The sequence below is a fragment of the Triticum aestivum genome, chromosome 4D (assembly GCF_018294505.1).
Source record: "Triticum aestivum cultivar Chinese Spring chromosome 4D, IWGSC CS RefSeq v2.1, whole genome shotgun sequence".
Taxonomy (NCBI): Eukaryota; Viridiplantae; Streptophyta; class Magnoliopsida; order Poales; family Poaceae; genus Triticum; species Triticum aestivum.
In genome coordinates this window covers 222,905,282-222,923,437 of record NC_057805.1, presented here as the reverse complement: position 1 = coordinate 222,923,437, position 18,156 = coordinate 222,905,282, and the positions used below count along the sequence as shown (strand labels likewise).

The 18,156-nt window shown below is 44.2% G+C and overlaps 1 long non-coding RNA gene across 1 annotated transcript; it reads right to left on the bottom strand.

The window, feature by feature from the left end:
* Positions 1–12,624: 12,624 nt before the first annotated feature.
* LOC123099872 (uncharacterized) lies at positions 12,625–15,191 on the bottom strand. Its single transcript, XR_006448272.1, has 3 exons — positions 14,797–15,191; positions 14,107–14,642; positions 12,625–13,031 (listed from the first exon to the last, which is right to left on the bottom strand). It is a non-coding gene; the product is annotated as an uncharacterized lncRNA (long non-coding RNA).
* Positions 15,192–18,156: the final 2,965 nt, after the last annotated feature.

Sequence of the window (18,156 nt, the reverse complement as noted above, 5' to 3'; positions counted from 1 at the left end):
CTAAGATTTTGGGATGAGATCTCTTGTTAGTGGAGGAGAGTTCTAACGCCCCGAGTCCAATGCGCCAGGTGTCTTCCAGTGATTCGCTGTTGTTGCCATGTCATTTTCTTGCGTGTTGCATCTTTCCATGTCATCATGTGCATGGCATCTTCATGTTTTTCAAAACTTGCATCCGGTCTTTTTCTCCATTGTCCATTTCGGCATCCGACTCTCTCACACGCGCATGCGGCACGTCCGAAATATTATTTTATAAGTGGCGTAAAAATGTTCTCGGAATGGGATAATAGTTGGCGTGCGGTCTTATTATAGTGTAGGTAGACCGCCTGTCAAATTTCATCGCGTTCGGAGTCCGTTTGATGCCCCAACGGACAACTATAACGGCAATATAGCCCGTCTATTCGTCGGACATTTTCGGTCTCCGGAAACCCGTGCCAGGCTGCTTTCTCCTCTCTCCTCTCAGCCCAACCTCTCAAGCACAGCCCATCTAGCCCTCGTACACTTCCCCTCCACTCTGGACCGTCCGATGATGATCGTACGGCTCCGAAACGGCCTCAAACCCACCAAACCCTAACTTTTTCCTTATATAAACACCCCCACATGCCAATTTTGGCCTCCTCCAACCCCCACCATGTTTTCCACGCCCCAATCATCAGCCGCCGGCGCCCTCTTCGTGTTCTGCGTCGGCCACCTCCTCAGCGCCACTTGGCGAGTCGCCAGTGGGCGCGCCGCCTCCAGCCGACCCCCTCCAGCCACTCAAAGAAGGACACGCGCCCCTGCCTCCTAGCGCCGTCGTGGCCCGCCCAGGCCCGGGGCAAGCCTGCGGAGCCCATCGGGGCCCGCCCCCAAGCCCACGCGCCACCGCCTCCGATCCAGATCGGGAGAGCCCCGATCTCTCCTCCCTCACGTCCCCGCCGTCCGCGTCCGGCGACCAAAGCCGCAGGAGCACGCCCGCCGCGATCTCGTCGGAGCCGACGCCGGCGACCCCATCTCGTCTCGCCGCCAGGTCGGAGCCCTGTCCCTCTCGTCTCCCTTCCCTTTCTTCTCTCGTTCTCTCCCTAACCTCTCTGCTCTCCTCCTTGGTCAGCGCCGCCGCCAGGGCTCCCGTGCCGTCGCCCAACGATGAGCCGCTGCCTGATGCAGCCATCTCCGGTCCATCCCCGCCGGACCGCGTCGCCACCGCCGTTCCAAGTCCCGCCGTTGCCGAGCCTCCTAGCGCTGCCGCCCCTTGCCTCCTGCTCGTGAGCCAGGCACGAGGAGGGAGACGAGCGCGTTCACATCACGTGGTCTGCGCATGGGCCTCGGCCTCGCCCGTCGGCCCAGCCGGACCCATCGGCCTGCCTCCTCACCCCACGTCGGCCAGGATGGTGAGCCCCTAAAAATTACCTGTGCGAGCTATAGTTTCACTACGCCCGCTGTGTATCTGTCTGCGATATTTACTAAGTCATCATGTTTCCAGCATCATGTTGTATATATATGCAATTGTTCATCTCTGAGCGCTCTTCAAGTTGGTGTGTTTTGCATGCATGTTAGGATGCATTAAGACATGTTAATCCCTGTTGCAAGAGTACTATATGATGTTAACTGCTGAAACTTATCATAACTTGTTGTTTTGTCTTTTTCGTTGCATTTTGTGTGTGCATCATGTCTACATGTTTTAGGAGCATATCCATGCCATCTTTATAGTGGTGCAAGTCTTGTATTTTTATGAGCTCTGTGGTGACAAGCACAACCATGCAAAGTAGGCCTCATGATGTTGTTGTTTTCACACAGTAGTCATTTTCCTGTTACATTTTGTTGCTATGTGAACTTGTTGCCACAAATAGATACATGCATATTTTGATGTAGTTCAGTAAGAGTGTTTTCAAGAAGTGGTATTGCTCTCCCATTCATGCCTCTGGTTGCAATTATGGAGTACTCTAGCTTGTCATTACCATGCTCTACTTTTGCTAAATATTGTTCCTGGCAGATTGTTAACATGAGATTCAGTTTTGCAATTATGGAGTACTCTAGCTTGTCATTACCATGCTCCCACCCATGTTTAGCTTCATAAATGTGTCTTCCTACTGTTGGGTACCTTGTGATGCCATGAAATGCTTTGTGGTGAGTGGCATGAGTTTGCAAAGTTGCTATCGTGAATCTGTTTCTGCCATGTCATGTTTTTCTACTAAGTTTGTAACTGTTCATATCACTTGCCATGTTTGCATTGATGCTACCATTCATTCCATGCATAATCTGGAGATGAATACTTGAGATGTTTTGATTCACATGTTATGCTATATCATGTCATTCCTTTGATGCCTCATATATGTCCTATAGCATATGTTTTCATTGACTTGAACATGCCTAAATGATGTTCCAGTTTTCTGTTAACTTCATGATGCCATATTGTGAGCTTGTTATGGATTGATCTATGCCTCTTTTGGTGATGCTCCTTTTACACGAATATAAGTAAGCTATGGGTACTTTGTCCACTTGCCAAGTTTGTCAATTTTAGACTTCATATGACCTCTGCTCCAAGCTTGCAAACATGCTATGTTGATGTTGCTGTTTTGCATTCCCAGATTTCCTCTTAAGTCTGAGAATAAGCATATATCTTGTTGGTTTCCATTGATCTAGGGCTCATATGGAGAGGCTTAGTAATCATATTTTGCCATGTTTAAGCTGTAAGTTAATGACATGCTTTTTTTGCCATGATCTTGCAATATATCATATTTGTTTCATGCCTCCAACATGTCAACATGTTATTCCTGCTCACATCTATGCCCTCTTTTCCTCAAAGTCATAATCTGTGTTATTAAGTTGCCTTTTTCCTTGATCATCTTGGATTAAACTTGATGCCTATGAACCAAAACCTCAAATGTTATTTGAAGCGTCTTGTCTGTACTTTGAGTGAATGTCAAGTTTGTGCTTATATGATTCATGTAGCATGTTGTTTCCTTGATTGCAAAGTCCTTAGTTGCTCTTTTGGGCAGATCGTGTTTGCATCTTGTATTGAGTGTATGTGTTGAACCGTTGCTCCGTTTTGAGCGTGCTCTATATGAAACTTGCTTAGTTTTGCATGTAGTTTCATGTTACCTTGCTGCACCCATGTTTTGGAGTGTTTGTGATGCCGTTTTGCTTGCATTTGCATCAATGCCATGTTTAACTTGTTTTGCTCATATCTTCTAGGCCGTAGCTACGAATTAAACGAACTTTATATGTAACTTGACTAGAAAACCGTGTAGATCATCATGGTGCATTTTAACTTGATGTTTAACAAATTCAACATTGTGTTCTAATCAGATCTGGACCAACTTTGAAATTTGCATATGAGGACTTACCGGAATTGTTATATGTTGTTTCCGGCCCCATTTAAACTTGCTTTTGTGTGTTGCTCTTGTATGCATCATATCTTGCCATGAGTAGCCTCATGTAGCCTTACCATGCATCATACTTGGTTGAGCATCATGTCTTGTTCTTGCTCGGGTGTTTACCATGTTGTTTGCTTCTTTCCGGTTGTGCTCCTTCTCGATAGTTCTTGTTTTGTTGCGATTGTGAGGATTCGTTCGACTATGTGGTTTCGTCTTCTCGATGGACTCGTTCTTCTTCCTAGCGGGATTTCAGGCAAGATGACCATCACCTTGGATCTCACTACTATATTTGTTATGCTAGTTGTCCCAATGCTATCGCTATGTCGCGCTACCTACCACTTGTTATCAAGCCTCCCAAATTGCCATGAAGACCTCTAACCTTTTTCACCCTTCCTAGCAAACCGTTGTTTGGCTATGTTACCGCTTTGCTCGGCCCCTCTTATAGCGTTGCTAGATGCAGGTGCAGTTGTAGGTATTTCCATGTTGGGACATGGATTTCATGGATATCATGGGATATCATAATATATCTTGTTAAATTAATGCATCTATATACTTGGTAAAGGGTGGAAGGCTCGGCCTTATGCTAGTGTTTTGTTCCACTCTTGCCGCCCTAGTTTCCGTCATACCGGTGTTATTTTCCTTGATTTTGCGTCCCTAACACGATGAGGGATATGGGACCCTCTCGACATTTCGCTTTGAATAAAACTCTTCCAGCAAGGCCCAACATTGGTTTTACCATTTGCCTAATAACAACTAAACCTTACATAGGGACTTCCCGGGCCCCGAGGACTTAATTAACAACCCCGGGCCAGTGCTCCTCATGAGTGTTGGTCCAACCTGTCAACCGCCGGTGGCCGCCAGGGGCAACTCTGTTTTTTTGGCCTACCAAAAGTTTGGACAATCCGGTCATGGCGTGAGACGAGATACGCGCGGCTACTATCAGGGTGTCGGCACGCCTGGAGGTCTTGCGGGATTAGTTTTACCATTGTCGAAATGTCTTGTGCACCGGGATTCCGAGTCTAATCGGGTGTCCTGAGGTGGAGGATTGTCCCCGTGGATCGTGAGCTTGTCATGGGCTAAGTTGGGACACACCTGCAGGGTTTAAACTTTCAAAAGCCGTGCCCGCGGTTATGTGGCAGATGAGAATTTGTTAATATCCGGTTTTAGAGTACTTGAAGTAAACTGTTTTAAAATACACCAACCGCGTTGCGTAACCGTGACTGTCTCTTTTCGAGGAAGTTCGAGAGGAGAACACGGTTGGTTTATGTTCGAACGTAAGTAGACAGGATCACTTCTTGATCATTACTACTTTACGACCGTTGCGTAGTTTCATGTGAATCAAAAGTGGTTGTTAATAATAAGCATTTCATATTTCTTTTTGACAGTAGGTAGAGGTATTTGAAAACTTTCAATAGTGATTGTCGGATATTTTTCAATAACATTAATACCATTCACTTGGAATTGTTTCTTCGGAAAGTGCACCATATGTTCATTACCATTGATATGAAAAGTGACCTTGATTTTATTGGAATCAATAACAGCCCCTGCAGTATTCAAGAAGGTTCTACCAAGGATAATCGACATGTTGTCGTCCTCGGGCATCTCAAGTATAACAAAGTCCGTCAAAATAGTAACATTAGCAACAACAATGGGCACATCCTCCCAGATACCGATAGGTATGGCAGTTGATTTGTTAGGCATTTGCAAAGATATTTCAGTAGGTGGGAGTTTATTCAAATCAAGTCTTTTATATAAAGAGAAAGGCATAACACTAACACCAGCTCCTATATCACACAACACAACTAGGGAAAACCCTAGCAGTAGCGCGGGTATTTTGCCTATCAGTAGCGCGGGACGATACGCTACTGATAAGGCGCTATAGCTAACATGTAGCTGTAGCGCCTGTCGTCCCACACTACTGCTATACATGGCTAGCAGTAGCGCACTTTAGTGCAGAGCGGTGCTGCTAATATCTGCAGCGCTTTTTTGCAGGAAGCGCTACTGGTAAGGCAGCGCTACTCTAACTTTGTTCCCCTCGCTACTGCTCGTTTTATTAGTTTCTGTTTTTTCTGCATATTTGTTTTGTATTTGAATAGGCTTTATACAATAATCTTTAGCATATCATACACTTACAAATGTAATCATAGCATATACATACAAATAGTCTCATCAAATCATGTCATCATCATAATCATCATCCAACACAAAGTGGTCTCTCGTCATCATCTCGAAAATAGCGATACAAGTCTCGATTACTTGCAACTACATCATCATCCATCTAAACAATGATATACGCGAGAAGAGCTATCACTTTGAGTGAGAGCGGAACTATGCAGTACATGAGTTCGTATCCCTCTCTCGCATTAGTGTGAACCTAAACTAACTACTGTCTATCGCTCGAAAACTGGAAACCGGTACACCTGGGCCTGACACTCCGGCCACTCATCGTATATATACTCCTGGCGTAGCACTTCTTCGCCATTGATGATCTATGCACCTGGATCGTCACATGAGTTGATGATATGCAACATATATAGTTGAGCAACAGAAAGAGACAGACTTGGAAAAAATAGAAGCAACATATCATAAGCATAAGTAACAAAGTTGATCGTACCCAAAATGCCCTCACTAGAGTGATCGTCGCTAGTCGAGGAGGATGGTTTAATTACATCACAAATAAAGTTTTGTCATGCATAACTCAAAGTTTCGTCATACAGAAAGTATGGACTAAACGGACACATTGTCATATATCGACAATCACTCCAACATGTAGTGTCATCCATCCAAGTCAGGGAGATAGTCCCCGAGCCTAGTGAAAAGCTTCAGGTCAAGACGCTAAGCGGCTACCCGTGTTCGGACGTCTTCCCGCGACATTTGTCCTTCTTCGTAGAACATCCCTGTTTTTTCGACAACCTCCTTCATGATGATTTGGGCAAGTTTGCACTGGATGTGAGAAGCTCGAAGTCGATGATCCTCGATATCTCCTACGTTCTTTGCCCATTGCAGAATATGGGCATCGCCGGATGTAGGTGACATGCGAAGGTTCTGGTGATCCCGTCTGTACTCCAGCATGTGGTGCAGGACATAGAATCCATCATTTAGAGAATCACTCGGTTGCTGGATGCAGCAGAAGTCGGTCTTATGGCCGAAGGCGGGCCTGCCATCCCTTCTCTTCTTGTCCTTGACCTCTCCACCCCGTGCCTCATAGTAAAACATAGCACTGTCGAGAACAGACTTGATGTGGGTGTAATCCCTTTTGTTAATGTTCTTCGACGAGTCCAAGTAAAGAGCGTGGGAGTATCGGGGGTAGAGGATGATGAGGACGGCGCGCCCGCCGCTGCGCAAAATAAGTACACCTCAAATTAATTAGCCTCCACCGTGCAAATGAATGATTGAAATCGAAGGAAGGATATCCGCGCGGATGACTTACAGGGGATGATAAGGCACGAGAATCGCCTCCTTGTCCTTATTGGCGAGCATGAAATTGACGATGTATTCCCTCGCGTATTCACGGTGCTTTGCGCAGACTCCCAAGAAGCCCTCGTGCATGAAGTACGGGTCAGCGACACAGATATGAGGTATCTGCTCAACCCCGATGATGTAGTTCATGTGCAAGGCATAAAGGCAGGACAAACGTAAAATCCAGCTTCTTCACGTGAAACATGTCGAATATGTAATCGAATCGAAGGAAGAACTTCTCCGCGGGGAATGTGTCGACGTACGACAATTGCCGCGGAACGTTAACCACGTAGAGTGGGTATCCTGGATCTTTCGAGGCGATGAGGCCTTTCTCTATCCGCAGCACATCGTCATGAAGTCTCCTTAGATCGCCGAATCTGGCCCCTAGCGCTACTTCAGGTAGGATTGGTTGACCGGGGATATGCCATTTTTCCGCACCGGGGATATCTATACGGTCTTGAACCCGAGGCTGCTGAGGCGGCTGGATCATAGAAGCAGCTTTTTTGCCTTTCCTCAGTCTCTTCCTAGACTTCTTTACTACCGGAAGGTCGTCCATAATACGTTTAGCCTCCGGAGACGGCAATTCAGGCACCGACTCATGACGCTCAAACCCTAAGTAGGCGCCAGTATTGACATACTTTGAGTGCCATCATCATCCTCATCCTCATCTATGGCGACGTCACCAGCGACTAATGGAGCCTTTTCCTCACCCCCTCCGCTATCACCCAGCACGACAGCCGACGCTAATTGGGTAGGTGAGGTATTGATGTTCATACCTAACTGCGTGCTCGTGGGTGTGCTCCCAGCCGCCTCCAGACGACGTAGACTCTTTGGCCACAACAGGACCCACCCATTGCAACAATCACCAAGCCGCCGCGGGGTTTCGTCGTCATCCCCCACTAGTACCAGAGGAGCCAAATTCTCGTGGCCCGGTTTGACATTGGCCACGGAAACCTTGAAGACGTTCGGGGGGATTGGCCGGCTCTGGAAAAATGGTTCCTTCGGCTCCATTATCGTCGCCTTCCCCACATCCACCTTCTGGTCGCCGATGGTGTACAATATGGTGCACAGGGTTTCATCGGCCTGCAAGGAAAAGTCTGCGATGTGAGACATCCGAAAGGCAATGAAAACGTGAGATTATACATTTATTGAAGGGGCCGGTGTGACAGATACCCTGAGGGCGTCGAGCTCAGCCAAAGACGAAGCACCGCCGAGCATGTCCGGTGCCGGAGCCGGTGCGGGAGCAGGTGCAGGAGCCGGTGCGGGAGCAGGTGCAGCTGCAAGTGCTGGTGCAACGCTAGTCGAGCTGCTCCCCAAAAAGTCAACATGGGGAAAGTCCGCTGCATTTTTTTTTGGATTTTGCCTACTCCAATTGAAAACGGCCGGAACCAAGGAAGTAGACATATCTACAAGCACCTGTTTTGCGGCAGCTACCGCTGTTGCGACTGTCTTAGATGATTTCTTCTCAACTGCAATCTCAACCTTCTTGTCGATGTTTTCTTTTCAGTTAACCTCTATCTTTCCTTTCTCTCCTCCATGGTCTCACGGTAGTACTTCTTCCACGTAGCACCAACTCTGACACCGTGCACGCGTCCATACGACAGTCAAGTCTCCACCGGGAGTCGTTTCAATATGTTCAACGCCAGGTTGAATGGAGTGTCCCACTTGGGCCTCGCCAACGCCTCAGACGGCGAGTCGCTTTCGGCCGCAATCCTGTGCTGCTCTCTCTGCAAAAGGCACAAGGATCATTTACAAATATGACTAACGTGGAGTCGAATTGATCAGAAACTAAAATTACCAGCAGCCTCATGAACTCCGTCGTGACCGCGTTCGTCTCGAAAACCTTCTTCACTTGGTCCCAACGGTGCCGGGCGCTGAGGACGTCACCCTCCTGCGGGACGGTGGACTCCGCCAAGGGGTCTGGGATGCCCAGACTCACCGCTTCCGCGTCCTCCTTGGCCCATATGGACCTCTTCCCGCCGTAACCACGGCTTCCGAGGTGGTGGCACCCAATGTTCCTCTGTTGAAGCCCCTTCATGTACTTCAACTTTTTTTGGCAGCTTCGGCCTCGCAAGCCGCCTTGAATATTTCAAAGTGCTCTGCCGTGATTGTCGGATTATCCTTTACAATCTCCGAGTAGGGTTCCTTTTTGTTGACGATCCGATATTTCACCCTTGATTTCCAGGCGGCCAACGCGTCGCTAAACTTGGTCATGGCGTGTTTTCTTCTTCATTACCGGGTCCTTATCTGGATCTTTATAATCCTTTTCATTCCGGCCCGGGAAGAAGAATATCTGGTGCAGCTTCTTTAGGAGGGAGGGCCTCATATTATCTATCTTCTGTAGTTTCTCATCGTTGATGGTGGGGGTTGTCCGTATGATGCAGCCTATTTGATTCCCGTAGTGCGCGCGCTTCCTCGGGCGCGATTGGCTCAAAATTGCCGTCGTCCACCTCCGTGACCACCAGTCTAGTAGTCCTGACCTTGTTAGGAAGCTGTTGCCTCTTTGCTTTCGGTTCTATACCGGCTCCGCTAGTCTCGGCGCCGGTCTCATTCTGAGCGCCAGTCTCGATGCCGGTCTCAGTCTCAGCGCCAGTCTCGATGTCGGTCTGAATCTCCGATGTGATAGGTGGACCCAGCAACATTAACTCTTGATCGTCGGCTTCCCTCAAAAATTCTTCTGCCGCCAGGTAGACGTTGTCGCAGTCACCAGAACCCTGTCCTTCATCGTTGTTAGCCATGTTTACTATGATTAAATCTAGTCAATTAATTCTAGACCTAATAAAATGAATAATGACATAAAAAGGCCTATGCTTTGCAGGAACGTTGACTCCTTCCCGGTGCGGCAAATCGCGGGCACTCGATATGTCCTAGTTTGTAGCACAAGTCATGCCGAAATTCACGGAAAATTTCGGCATGACCTTTGCTAAAAAGTGGACAAATCGAGCACCTGAAATTTGCCAGAACGGAAATGAATCAACATTCTGGCAAAACATAGGCCACCCGTGCTTCATTCCCTGGAAACAACAAAAGGCCACATGGGCACAATCGAACCACTTCAATGAAAAGATATAACATGACCACTTCAATGAAAAGATTAAATAAACAATAAAAGTCTAGGAAAGATCAACATTATTTTCTCGAACGCTTTTCTGCCTAGAACAGAACCCAATTAAATTGCAAAGGGACTCCATTTCTCTAACCCTTCTCACTTAATGCTCTATCATAATTTTTTCCACTAAACTAGCGAACCTAGTTAACCTAGCTTGTTAACCTAACGAACCTAATTAACCTAGCTATTTAACCTAGTTAATTAACCTAGCTTGTTAACCTAACGAACCTAATTAACCTAGCTATTTAACCTAGTTAGTTAACCTAGCTAGTTAACCTAGTTTACCTAGATAATTAACCTAATTAAAGTAGTTAACCTAGCTAGTTCTCTGTCAAACCCCTAACTAAATTTTTGCACTAACCTAGACAATTAACTTAATTAAACTAGTTAACCTAACTAGTTCTCTGTCAAAGCCCTAACTAAATTTTTGCACTAACCTAGATAATTAACCTAATTAAACTAGTTAACCTAGCTAGCTAGTTCTCTATCCAATGTTTGTGCTATGCATGAGAGAGAGAGAGAGGAGGGGTGGGGGCTTACAGAGGATGGCTCTGGTCGTGGCGAGGGAGGCAGGGGCGTCTCCGGTGATGGCGAGGGAGGCAGGGCATCGAGGGTGGCTCCGCTGGCGCCAAGGGCGGCTCCGGTGGCGTTGATGAGGCCGCGCGGCTCCGGTGGCGTTGACGGCACGCGGCTCTGGTGGCTCCGGGGGGGTTGACGTCGGCAGGAGATGGCGGCGAAGTAGGGCGGCGGTGAATTGGGGAGACGGTGGCGAAGTGGGGCGAGAGATTTGGGGGAGAAGTGGTGGCCGGGGGGAAACCGCTTTTGGGTTAAGTCAAACTTAGCGGCAGCGTGTTTCCGTAAAAGCGTTATAGCTATGTTACCTATAGCGCTTTTAAGTAAACGCGCTACTGCTATAGCTATGTATTTTCCTTTTCTTTTCTTATTTCCTTTTCTCTTTCTATAGCGGGGGTCTAAACAAGCGCTACTGCTACATTATCTATAGTGCCTCTGATGAACAGACGCTACTGCTATTCCTTTCTCCTTTTTCCCTTTTCATTTATTTTTCTTTACATTTTTTCCTTTCTCCTTTTTTTATTTCTTTCATTTTCATTTACTTTTCTATTTGTTTTTTATTTAATTTTCTTTTCATTAGCAGCAGCGCGTTTCACAGTAAACGCGCTGCTAAAATAAACTTAGCGGTAGTGCTCTTTCTAGAAGACCGCTACTACTATATGTAGCCTATCGGCTTAGTCGTGAGAATTTTAGTAGTAGCGCTTTTAAAAGTAGACGCGCTACTGCTACGTTTGTGTCTGCAGCGCGTTTATCCTGCACGCGCTACTGCTATTTAGCAGTAGCGCCATTTTTTAACAAGCGCTACTGCCAAAGTTCTGTGTATAAGGTTTTACCTAGTAGTGCAAAGCAGTTTTCACATAATTCTTTTTGATGAAGCAAGGTATAGTTGGTGTTCCCGGATCTCCATGTTTTTTAGGTACTCCATCTTTAAAAGTATAATTAGCAAGCATAGTGGAGATTTCAGCTTCCGGTATTTTTCTCTTATTAGTGATGTCTTTCATATACTGTGCATAAGGAGGCATTTACAAGATCTCAGTCAAGCGAGTACGCAAAAAGACTGGCCTCAGCATTTTTGCAAAGCGGTCAAATTCTTCATCATCTTTCTTTTTAGTTGACTTAGGTGGAAAAGGCATAGGCTTTTGAACCCACGGTTCTCTTTCTTTACCGTGTTTTCTAATAATGTAATCTCTTTTATCATACCTTTTATTCTTAGGTTGTGGGTTATCAAGATCAACAGGTCGTTCTATCTCAACATCATTGTCTGGTTCTTTTTCATTATTTGGTTGAGTGTCTTCATGAACCTCATCATTATATTTTTCATTATCACTAGGTGAGTGTTCATTACCAGATTGAGTTTCAGCATCAGAGATAGAAGTTTCATTATCATTATCAGGAGGTTTTTCTATTTCAGTTTCACTAGAAGCATGCAAAGTCCTATCCTTTTTCTTCTTCTTTTTCTTTCTAGAAGGACTAGGTGCATCGGTGTTAACTCTTTGTGAATCTTGTTCAATTCTTTTTGGGTGTCCCTCAGGATAAAGTGGTTCCTGAGTCATTTTACCTCCTCTAGTTGTAACTCTGACAGCAAAGTCATGTATATTATTATTCATTTCATCTAGCAATTCTCTTTGAGATTTAGCAACTTGTTTTAGCTGAGTTTGAACCCACTACACCACAACACTGATGTAAGGACTGAAAAACTGCTGGGAGAAGTCTTTTTAAAGGGCAGGTGAACTGCCGGGATAGTAGTTCTCCCGGCAGATAGAACAGCCACGAGAATGGCTGCCGGGGTTTACTTGTCCTGGCAGATAAACTTCTCTCGGCAGTTAATCTGCCATGGCCCATTTATTTCCCGACAGTTTTACTGCCAGCACAAACAAGTTGGCATGGCCCATTTATTTCCCGGCAGTTTTACTGCCAGCACAAACAAGTTGGCCTGGCAGGTAATACGCCATCATGCTTTGTTTCACCAACAATCTATTCTGTTATAGGAAACATATCCCCAATTTAGTATCCAATCACAATATGCCTAGGCATCGTACATCATTTCACTCAAGATTCAATAGCAGACCTGAAACACATTCAAACTAAAAATTCAAGATTTCAACATCCATAGATGTGTTCAATAGCAACCAACCACATCGGTAAACATAATTTACATGCGACAATAAGATGTCATGTCTTCAAACTAAGCTACGCTAACGGTTTGAGCTTGACATATGGCTACAACTATGTCTAGGAAACAATGGCATGTTCACACTTCTGTATATTTCAGCATAGCCGTTTGTCAAATGACATTGCCATTTTCATGAGATGTTCTGAAAATCAGACTCGCCATCATCATGTGAAACTGCATTATTCAAAGATGGCCCCATGTCGCCAGCAGAAGAGCACCAAACTTGCAATGCTTGAAAGATCACAGATTGATAACCTCACCCCACCAGATTGTGTTGTCACTATGAACAAATGAATCACCATGTAGACAGCCTAGTTCACTAGTACAACTACATGTTAACCATAAGATCTTCCAGTGTGATGCCAACCTGAACAGATAAGATGGTACAGATGAAAAACAACTAACAGAAGATGCTGGATGTAATGAGATAACCATTTAAAGAAAACTTTGGATTAATATAACCACTAAAAGCATTGAATCTTTACAGCATGGAGCACTAGCAATGAATCTTTGCAATAATTGATTTCAGAGAATTAAAACGTTATAGAAAGCTAACAAATCATATGTCAATTAATGTGTGTCGTTGTAAAAAATCATAACATAAAAGAAACAACATGTGTTCAAAGATGAGAACAATGTTACAAAAAAGAATTCTGCTGACTTTGATCACTTAACAGCACAATGAAGTATCTCCCTAGTAAAGACAACAAAACAAATAAGTTGTACCCAAGAGTGTAAAATACAGTAATAAAAGAGCATTTGGTATACTTTTAATGGTGGAATACATTAACTGGGTGATTATGGGAGGATAACAAATTGAAAAATATCATATATGAATCATGTTTTAAATGTACAATAGTGCGGAAAGCAATCAGAAGGGGTCGCACCATACTTTAGATGTGCAAAATTGTTTCCATGAAACTTACTAAAATTCAATGTATCTAAGAAAGTAAACCATAGATGGTATTCAGGTACATACGTGAGATTTAAGAACAAACCAAAACAGGACTTCAATTCATGTTCATTAGACCAGGAAAGCAGACAATAAATAAGATGCAATGTACAGTAGTAGAAATTTATGTGTACAGATGAGGACATATTCCTGACATGTACTGATTATGGGCTCTGTTATTAGGGGAAGGCATTAGGAGATAATATAGCAGCGTGTGAATGAGTATACTTTCATGTGAGGTTACACAGGGACTTGCAAGGTAGCAGAGACCGCCCGTCTAATTTAGTCCAGAGCTACTGTAGGCTATTACGGAAGCCACTTTTTTGTCAGAAAATAAGCATTATTATTCTCTCATCTACTCACTTTGGACAAAATATTATTCCCTTTTTATCATAGGCGATCAGTACAATTGCGGCAATGCATAGCTGCAATAAGACATGTTATATAAAATCATAACAAATACAAAAGAAAAGAAAGGGAGATTACTTACTGTTTCTTTTACATTTACATCTACACATAACAGAAGGCCGCAACTCTAGAATCAATGAACCTGCTCAGAAGTTACATAAACCAAATACTCTCAAGTATCCGCCATCAACCTACAAAACCATCAAGAATAGTTTTCTGACATTATGAAAACAAGGTATGAAGTTTGAAGTTTGTTTTTACAGAAAGCACTTCAGTCCAGTCCACAACTGAGCGTACATTTTTTTACAGAAAAGGTAACCTTTATTAATCCACAACCTGTTACAAGTTTAGGCAAAATTAAAGATAGGGGTTCTTCCAGCCACCTATTCAGAGAGGAGCAGCATCTATAACTGAAACAAACGTAAAAAATGTTTAACATGCACTTGATTAATCACGTGAGTATGAGGAGAATTAAAGAACTAGCAGGTATGTGCATGATGAATTGATGATAGCAACTCCCTCTGTAACTCAACCCCCTATACATCTCATTATTCTACACACAAATCCTTCAAAGACAAGGGGGAAAGGATCCCAACATTCATTATATGTCTTCAGTACCTGTAAACAGAAAATCTATCAATAGCAACCCACAAAGGCATATCCTCCATGAGGAGGGCCACGGGAAAAAGGAGAGAACTGATAAAGGGCGTGCTCGGTATAAGATTCCTCATAAGGAGAGGAGAGGTTCACAACCTTAGGAAGGAAAACTCACCTGCATCTGGTTTCCACCTTGACAGATCTGATCTGCCTTTTGTACCAGCATAGTGACGAGCACGCACTGCGCTCGCCGTCGGGGTGGAGGAAGCCCGCCCATGGTCATCAGATGGAGGTCCGCGGGGATGTAGAGCGTGGCGGCATGGTGGTGGCGCGATGACCCAGAGATGGTAGAGGAGCCAAGAAGCACCGCTTCCTCTGGTGATTGCCGTCGGCGGGCTTGCGGCACAATGGAGGGGCTCGGTGCTGCCGTCGGATCTGGTGCTGGGGAGGGAGGCAAGCGTCGAGCACCGACGGCGTTGACCAATCTCGATGCCAGAGCCCAAGGGTGGACGACGATGTCCACCTCACACACCAGATGGGTGTGGAGGGAGGCAACGTCGACCTCGATGCGCCTGCACCATTAATATTGGTGGAGGTTGAACAGGTTAGCGGTGGAGGGGGATGTAGAGGGCAGAGGGGATCAGCGGTGGCGGCGGTCCAACGGGAGGGCTGAGATGGGGAGGAGGATTTGATTTGGGGCAGAACTGCTGGGGGCGGCGCCTATAACGTTTTTCTGTGAATATTTTCAGTCCCTCGCGCCAGCGGGTTTGGGCCGAGTAATTTCAGTCTCGCGCCACGGGGACAGTCTCGCTCGGGTGGGCCATGCTCAAATTCCCCCGGCAGTTTATCTGCCATTGAATCCTTCTATCGGCAGTAAAACAATCCCCAGCAGTTAATTTGCCTTTAATCTAGTATTTCTCACGGCAGTTAACAACCCCTATTTAAGTGTTGTGGCATAGTGACCATAGAAGCATGTTTTCTAACACCTCTAACATCATTTGAGATTCTAAACAACAAGTCACTCAAGCGAGCAATCATATCAGAATTATATTTCAATTGTTTCATAACATTTGCATTGAAGTGATCTTGTTTCCTAATTTAGTTTTCAAACTCATAAAGGCGTTGGCTAAGATGCATATTGTGAGGATTGTCATTATCATTGAACTTCATTAGAGAATTTACCTCTACCACCTTAGGCAGTGGTGGTGTATTAAGCCCATGTATTTCTTCAATGGAAGGTACATTTTTAACATCCTCGGCTTTAATACATTTTTCCTTCATAGATTTCTTTGCCTCTTGCATATCTTCAGGACTGGGATATAATATACCCCTCTTCTTCGGAGTAGGTTTAGGCGGTGGTTCAGGAAAAGTCCAATCATCATAATTTTTCAATATGTTATTCAATAATTCTTCAGCTTGCCCAACAGTTCGTTCCCTGAAAACACAACCAGCACAACTATCTAGGAAGTCCCTAGAAGCATCTGTTAGTCCATTATAGAAGATATCAAGTATTTCATTTTTCTTAAGAGAATGATCAGGAAAAGCATTAAATAATTGGCAACGCCTCCCCCAAACTTGTGGGAGACTGTCTTCTTTAATTTGCACAAAGTTAAATATTTCCTGTAAGGCAGCTTGTTTCTTATGAGCAGGGAAATATTTTTCAGAGAAGTAATAAATCATATCCTGGGGACTACGCACACAACTAGGAGCAAGAGTATTGTACCAAGCTTTAGCATCACCCTTTAATGAGAACGGAAATAATTTGAGAATAAAGTAATAGCGGGTTTTCTCATCATGAGTAAAAAGGGTGGCTATGTCATTCAACTTAGTAAGATGTGCCACAACAGTTTCAATTTCATAACCATGGAAAGGATAAGATTCAACCAAAGTAATTAACTCTGGGTCAACAGAAAATTCATAATTCTTATCATAAATAAAGATAGATGAAGTAGCAAACTTAGGATCATATTTCATTCTAGCATTTAGATATTTTTCTTTATACTTGCATGATAATTTCTCTAGATCATCTCTATCCTTACAAGCAAGAATATCTCTAGTTGTCGCCTTATTCATAACATAACCTTCCGGTACCTTAGGCAATTCATATCTAGGAAGGCTAGTTCTAGCAGGTGTTTCAAGAGTTTCAGTTTCAAGCTCATCATCAGATTGAACAACATCATGTTGTATTACTCTAGCAATTTGTTCATCAAGAATTTTACCAAGTGGCACATCATCATTATCAAGCAAGGTACTAGCATCATCATAAGCATCATTCATAGTAGAAGTAGCATCATCAATAACTTGCGACATAGCAGAATTGATAGCATGTGGTGGTGTTGCAAGTTTACTTATAACAGAAGGTGAATCTAAAGCAGAACTGGATGGCAGTTCCGTACCTCCCCTCGTCTTTGATGGAAATATCTTAGTCTTAGCATCCTACGGATTCTTCATAGTGATAATATGATAATAATCCCAAGTGACTCAACAAATATAGCTATGCTCCCCAGCAATGGTGCCACAAAAAGGCCTTGATAACCCACAAGTATAGGGGATCGCAACAGTTTTCGAGGGTAGAGTATTCAACCCAAATTTATAGATTCGACACAAGGGGAGCCAAAGAATATTTGAAGGTATTAGCAGCTGAGTTGTCAATTGAAGCACAACTGGAGATTAATTATCTGCAGCAATGTGATTAGTAGCAAAATAGTTTGATAGTTTTGATAAGAGAAAAGTATGTTTTTGGTCCCTCAAGTTTCCAAAAAGTACAGACTTGGTCCCTTAATATTTTTTGGTATACATTTGGTCCCTCAAGTCTCAAAACCGGACAAGTTTGGTCCTAAACCAGATTTTGACCCCGTTGACCGGGTTTGACCGCCACAAAACCGCCCGATGAATAGTAAATTCAAGTTTTAAAAAAACTTCAAAAAAATCTGAAATTTTTTGCGGTCCAATATGCTTACGCATGTAAGCATATAAGCATATTGGACACCTTGCGCATGTAAGCATATTGGACCCCAAAAAATTTCAGTTTTTTTGAAGTATTTTTTAACTCGAATTTACTGTTCATCGGGCGGTTTTGTGGCGGTCAAACCCAGTCAACGGGGTCAAAATCTGGTTTAGGACCAAACTTGTCCGGTTTTGAGACTTGAGGGGCCAAATGTATACCAAAAAATCTTGAGGGACCAAGTCCATACGTTTTGGAAACTTGAGGGACCAAAAACATACTTTTCTCTTTTGATAATAGTAACTGTAACAACGGTAATGGTAACAGTGATAGTAGTAATTTTGTAGCAAGTGTAACAGTGATGGTAACAGTAATAACTTAGCAAGAAAAATATAGGACAAATTCGTAGGCATTGGATCGGTGACTTGTTGGCTGATATTCATCATGAGAAAGTTATAACCTAGGGCAATACGGCACTAGCTCCAGTTCGTCAATAAAATGTAGGCATGTATTCCGTAAATAGTCATACGTGCTTATGGAAAGAACTTACATGACATCTTTTGTCCAACCCTCCCGTGGCAGCGGGGTCCT